This window comes from Penaeus japonicus, unplaced genomic scaffold (assembly GCF_977035675.1).
Source record: "Penaeus japonicus unplaced genomic scaffold, GWHDUDI00000001_assembly GWHDUDI00000039, whole genome shotgun sequence".
Classification (NCBI taxonomy): Eukaryota; Metazoa; Arthropoda; class Malacostraca; order Decapoda; family Penaeidae; genus Penaeus; species Penaeus japonicus.
In genome coordinates this window covers 9,606,500-9,613,999 of record NW_028234441.1, presented here as the reverse complement: position 1 = coordinate 9,613,999, position 7,500 = coordinate 9,606,500, and positions in this window count along the sequence as shown.

Genomic DNA, 7,500 nt, shown 5'->3' with positions numbered 1-7,500 from the left:
TCATCAGAGCATGACTGAGAGAATGTAATAGTATTTTTGTCCTTCTTCATTATTGTTGTAAATAACTTAAAATGATTGAGTAATTACACAAGAAAGTATTCCGAGAGTGCTACACTTCATGCTATAATCATGAGTATACCACAATCGTTTGATATAAAAAGAATATCATAGCAGATTTAATTAACATGACTGACCGTCCTGGTGATTAATCCATTAATAGCATTATAGACGTATATGTGGATCCAGGTCACCACCAAAATGTAAACAATTGGTTCCCAGACCATAGGCAAATATTCATCACAGTCCATCAGTAACTTTTGTCTCATCCTTCCAACAAACCAGAGCCCAGAAACCCCCTCCTTCAGCAAAGGTAATAATGGAATTTTTGATTGACACTTCGGCGAACCACCTCCGGACTGTTTCACGCAACTATGGTGTGGCATCTATTATCTTTAATTAAGTATGTAGGAGGAATACGAGCCTGTGACAGACAGACGGAAAGGAGCTCGCCCATTCTAGTAAAGGAATATTGCTTACTCGTATGTGTGTGTGAGCGAATGTTTATTATGGTGTATGTTGTGTGTACGTGTGAGAGTGCTCGCGCGCGTACTTAATGGCAAAAAAGGCGGACAGGAGGTCGCTCACTCTAGTAAAGGGACATTTCTCATTTGTGTGCGTATGAGCTTATGTACATTCAGAAGTAAGTTACATGCGTTTGTGTGTGTGTGTGTGTGTGTGTTTGTATAGGTGTACTTGTGCGCGTGTGTGTGTGCGTGTGTGCTTGTCTGGACGTGTGCCTGTGTATGTGTGTGTGTGTGTGCTTGAATGTCTATTCATACTTAAGCTGCCCCCGACTTATACCGCTTAGGGTTCACTAGCACGAAGCTCAGACATAGTAACAAGAGATAAAGTGCCAAGCATAATGCAGAGATTTTCGGAGGGAGAGTGAGAGAGGGAAGGCTGGAGGCAGGGAAGGAGAGGGAGAGAGAAGAGATTGGGGGAAGGGAAGGAGAGGGAGAGAGAAGAGATTGGGGGAAGGGAAGGAGAGGGAGAGAGAAGAGATTGGGGGAAGGGAAGGAGAGGGAGAGAGAAGAGATAGGGGAAGGAAAGGAGAGGGAGAGAGAAAGAGATGGCGGGAGGGAAAGAGGGAGAGAGAAAGAGATTGGGGGAAGGGAAGGAGAGGGAGAGAGAAGAGATTGGGGGAAGGGAAGGAGAGGGAGAGAGAAGAGATTGGGGGAAGGGAAGGAGAGGGAGAGAGAAGAGATTGGGGGAAGGGAAGGAGAGGGAGAGAGAAGAGATTGGGGGAAGGGAAGGAGAGGGAGAGAGAAGAGATTGGGGGAAGGGAAGGAGAGGGAGAGAGAAGAGATTGGGGGAAGGGAAGGAGAGGGAGAGAGAAGAGATTGGGGGAAGGGAAGGAGAGGGAGAGAGAAGAGATTGCGGGAAGGGAAGGAGAGGGAGAGAGAAGAGATTGGGGGAAGGGAAGGAGAGGCCGGGGCCAATGGACTGTATTGTGAAGTGGTTCTTATATACATTTCACAACACAGAGAATAGGAGGTCGAGTACAGAGAAAAAAAAAATTAAAAAAGGAGAGGGACAGAGAAGAGGTTGGGGGAAGGGAAGGAGAGGGGGAGAGAGGGAGGGAAAGAGAAAGAGACAGACGGTTGGAGGGAGGGTAGGAGAGGGAGAGAGGTAGAGGGTGGGAGGGAGGGAAGGAGAGAGTGTGGGAGGGAGGAAAGGAGAGGGAGAGAGAGAGAAAGAGAGTAAGTGGGAAGGAGAGGGAGAGAGAGAGAGAAAGAGGGTGGGAGGGAGGGAAGGAGAGGGAGAGAGAGGGGGGTGGCAGAGAGAGAGAGATAGGGAGGGGAGAGAGATTGGGAAGGGGAGGGAGAAAGAGAGAGAGAGAGAAAGAGGGGGTAAAGAGAGGGGGAGGGGGAGAGAGACAAAGAGAGAGAAAGAGATTGTGAGGGGAAGGGAAGGGAAAGAATGAAGAGGGGCAGAGAGACACACAGAGAGAGAGAGAAATTGGGAGGGGAGAGGGAGAGAGAGATTGGGAGGAGGGAGGGAGAGAGAGAGGGGGGGATGAGACTCAGAGAAAGAGAGCGGGATGAGAGAGCGAGACAGACATAGTGGGATGGGAGTGTCGGAGACATATAGAATGAGAGAGGGGGGGAGAGAGAGACAGACAGAGAGAGAGAGGGGGGGGGTTAAGAAATAAGAATATTCAATTAAAAATCTTTTTCTTGTCGCCTATATCATAGAGATAAAACATTATGACAAGTGCTTTAGATTCTGAAAGTAACAAGGAAGACAAAGAATGGCGAGAGGATGATGACAGTATATTCAGACAATAATGTATTGTATAAGGATACGTTCTTTATCATATATAGAGGAACCGTTTCCGTGCGTCGACATTATATATTCTTATCTAATAAATTTATATCGTTATTTATCAAGAGATCCTTCCGTCGCATACATCCATTTCAACTTCTAGATAAACGCCAGGTTGAGAGAAAAGCAAATGATCATGAAAATATATAAAGTATAAATATACATGAGATTCTCGTAGATTCATGATACTTTACACTTAGCGTTGTAATTCAACTGACAATGAGAATGTATTATTTTGCTTCATCTTTTATTGTTTTATAATGACTGTTTTTGACGTTTGTTGAAAAGTTGCATCTCAATACATGTGAAGGGTTTATAATTAAGTATTTTCTTTACATTGATATCCATATTAACAATATTACTTCTCTCAGAATTTTAATAACCTGTATCGGGAGACTGGTGACGGTCCAGGTTTACCTTCTTCCTGTTGACACCTGTTCTTTGAGAAGAAGAAGAATGATAATCCTTACGAAGACATATGGCATATATTCTTTTCGTAATACATATTGGTATGTGCGCGAACTCCACAAACTATCTTTAAAATAATGAACTATGCAGTTTGAAACAGAGGGCGATGTTATTTGACACACGTTGCCTGAGGTGGTAGCAAATGCAATGTAAATTGTCATATAACATCGTCCTCTGTTTCAGATTGCACAGTACATTATTTTAAAAATACTATTGGGAGCTAGAGTACATGCATACCGTCACCATTTAACCAACACCTGAAACAGTAAAAATGGCAGAAAAAAAAAACTCGCGGAAGTGAGAAAGTAGAATAAGAAAAAGAATTTAGAAAAAAAACGAGGTATAGGAGAGCCAAGAAATGGATATCATAAAACAGACGCGAAAGGCAAGGCGCGCGCCTCTCGCTGCAGGAGGAGGAGGAGGAGGCGGGGCCACTTGGCATGTTTAGGCTCTCGGTTTTTTTAGGCATACTACGATTTCTTCCCCCCCAAAAGTAGCCACTGAGCTCTGGGCGACGCGAGATGAATTAATCGTGTAGCGTCCACCTCTATGAACAGACAGTATTCTCGGAACTAAAGTATAATTAACTTGTGAATAGAAAACGTTCGGGCGAAGAGCGAAATTGCCGCTTTGCCTTATTTAGCGCAGTGTGAATCCTGAACGCACCTCCTCACAATAGAATTTTGCTCACCTTTGTTCTTTTTCACATACGAGTCTGGGGAAAAAAAGACACTATAAATAAAAATGAGTCAAGCAGCTGAATCGGGAGGTGGGAGAAATGTACTAAATTCCAATGAGGACCTTTTTTCGTTTTCTTTCTCCCTGCACGTCGGGTAATTAATGACGTGTTGACGTTACGTTCATGACACGGATATATATATTGTTTGGAACGTAATTAACAGAATATTTCATCCTTCTGAAGATACTTGAAGTAAATTGAATCTTTCTGAATTTCATAACAATGCAACCATATGGCAACAGTTCACTCCTAACCATCTCGTACGCTGCAATACAAACAAGCAAAGTAAACACGAAAAGCTTGCGTGTATGTTTTAAGGCGCCTCGTTCGATTTAGACTTTGAAAGCACAAGCAGACTGAACTATGCGCCAGAGCCAATCACCTGTCCCTGGGCTAAATCAGACCCTCCAACTCACAGAGAAAAACAAACACGAAATACGACAATTGTTTTCTTTGTTTCAAGTCGAACGAGTTCATTTTCCATTTTATATTTTAATTAATTAGCGTTGGGTCACCTGTTGTCATATTTGTGTCGTCATTTCTGTCATTCATATCATTACTATTACGAGTATTAGATGTTGTCATATTTATATGATAAGAAATAATGATGAAATTTTGACATTCACATAAGTGATGCTAATAATGTTAACGAACATGATAATGGATATTGGAATAAAATAAAATATGACGATGATGATACAGATAATGATAATATATAATGATAATAGCGATTTTGAATGTTGATAACGTTTATGATAAAAATGATAGTGATAGAAACGATAATTAAAATAAGAGCTTTGATACAAGTACACCAAACCGACAGTAATGAAGATGTTAATTATCATAATCATAATTACAACGATAGCACATGAATGAACACAAGTAATGCTAATAGTAATCATAAGGAAGATGACGATAAGAATGACGTGATAACTGCGATAAGGATACTCATAAGTATAAGGATAGTTATCAATTATTAGGGGAATTATCAGTTATTATCAGTTTATTAGAAAATTATCAACTATTAGAGAAAAAAAACATAGGAATGAGCGTAAATAACATTATCATGTATTCTTACAATTATAATATTTTCTTATCATAATTACTATATTTTATTATAATTATCAATATCCTCAATCACATTATTGTTGCTTTTTATCATTATCAATATCATTACTACTAATACTAGGATTATTGTTATTACTATGATTGTTATCATCATCGTTATTATCATCCTCATGGTCATTATCAGTATCCTTTTTATTATTACTATTATCATTATTATCATCATTATCATCTTTATCATCTATAATATAATTATCATTATCATTATTATTATTGTTGTTACTATCCTTGTTATTATAATTATTGTTGTTATTATCATCACTATTAGCATTACTTTCATCAACATTAATATTGTTCGTTATATTATCAGTATTGCTGTTGTTATTTTTTAGGTTGTTGTTATCATTACGATTCTTGTTCTCATTATTACTATATTTTTTATCTTTATTATCATTATCATTGTTACTGTTTCTGCTTTTATTGTTATTATTGCTATTATCATCATTATCGCCTGTTCTGATTATTATCATAATTATCATCATAATCATTATTATCACTATTAACATTATTATTATTGTTATCATTATTATCATTATAAATATTATCAATGATCATTATATGGCAGAAAAAACACCATACATTAAATAGATTCATTATCATTACCATTCTCATCGTTTCCATCATTATCGTCATTATTATTAGTATTATCATTATCATCATCATTGATGTCATCCTCATTATCATTATCATCATCATTGATGTCATCCTCATTATCGTTATCATCATAATCTTATCATTACTATCATTATTATTTTCATTATCATCATAACCCTTGTTGCTATTACTATCTCCTTTATTATCCTTATTGTTATCATAATATATAATACAATTATTAGTAGTTATTGCTTTTAATATTGCTATCATTTTTCTTGTTATTACTATTTGTGTTGATTTTTTTTATTACTATCATTGATATCATGATCATTATTATCATTATTATTGTACTTGTTATTATTAGAAGTATTATAATCGTCATTATTATCCTTATCATTATTATTACTATTATTATGATTATTATTATCATTATTATTAATTTCATCATTATTATTATCATTAGTATCGGTATTATCATTAGCATTATAATCATCAGTATTCTAATCATTATTATCTTAACCATCATTGCTTCTATTGCTGCATGATTAATGTTATGATTATCATTCTCATTATGATGATGATTATTATCAATGCCATCATTATCATTATCATCATTATCATTACTATCCTTATCACTATTTTTAATGTCATTATCAGTATTTCAATCGTTATTTCTGTTATTATCGTGATCTTAATTATTAATATCATGACTGGCATTATTATCATCATTATCAATATTAATCATATCATAATCGCCATTATTATCATCATTATAATTATTATCACCATTATAATTCCAATTACAATGATGATGAAATATTTATTGATATTAGTAACGATTGAATGCAGAAATCAGTGATATAAAAAACGACATACATATATATATATATATATATATATATATATATATATATATATATATATATATATATATATATATATCATCAATGATGAAATGTTGATATTATTGTTACCACCATCATTATAATTACTATCATTATCGTTATTATCATTATTGTTGTGATAATGTTATTGCTGATAATTATGATGATAATGATAATAATGGTGATAATGGTAACAATAACATCAAAATGATTATGATATTGATGATATAAATGATAATTGTTATCATTATTATCATCATTTTCATTATCATCATTCTTATTATCATTACTCTTGCCATCAAAATTATTTTTATCTCTATTTATAGCATTATTATCATTTTTATTATCAATATCATTATTATTGTTATCATAATTATTATAATTATTATCATCATTATCATTATTATTATTATTATTATTATCATTATTATTATTATTATTATTATTATTATTATTATCATTATCATTATCATTATGATAATACCAATTATGATAACAATAATGACAATAATAATCATGATAACAATAACAGCAATAATCGTAATAATGATAATGATAATGATAATAATTGTAAATGTGATTATGATAATGATAATGAAAGTTTTAATGATGATGATAATAATGATTATGATGATAGTGATAATAGTGATAATGATAATAGTAAAAATAACAATGATAATAATGAGGATAAATATAATCATAATAAAGAAGATAAAAAATTAATAATGATTAATGATAATGAAAATGATTATTATAATAATGATGATGATGGTAATAACGATAAGGATAATGATCTTGAATCTAGAATAAATAATAGTGATAATAATGATAATGACGATAATAGCTATAATAACACTGCTAATGCTTATGATATTAATGATACTGATGATGATGGTAATGATAAAGATTATGATAATAGTTATAATGATGATGATGATGATAATAATAATTATCTTTATAATTGTTGTTGTTCTTACTATTGTCATTATCATTATAACAAAAATAATAATAATAATATCAATGATAATGCTAACAACAATGATGATGACGATAACGATAATGATGATGATGAGGATTACAACAGTAACAACAATGATAATCACAATAACAAAAATAGTAGTAACAATGATAATAAGAAAATTGGAGATAATGATAATAGTAATAAGATGATAATATCAACATCATCATCCTTCTTACTCATTATATCAATTATTAGTATTATTAGTATTATCATTATAAATTTCCGGAGAAGAAATAGGATTGATGAAAGTGAAATTGAATATTATTATGAAATTAATTATTGCG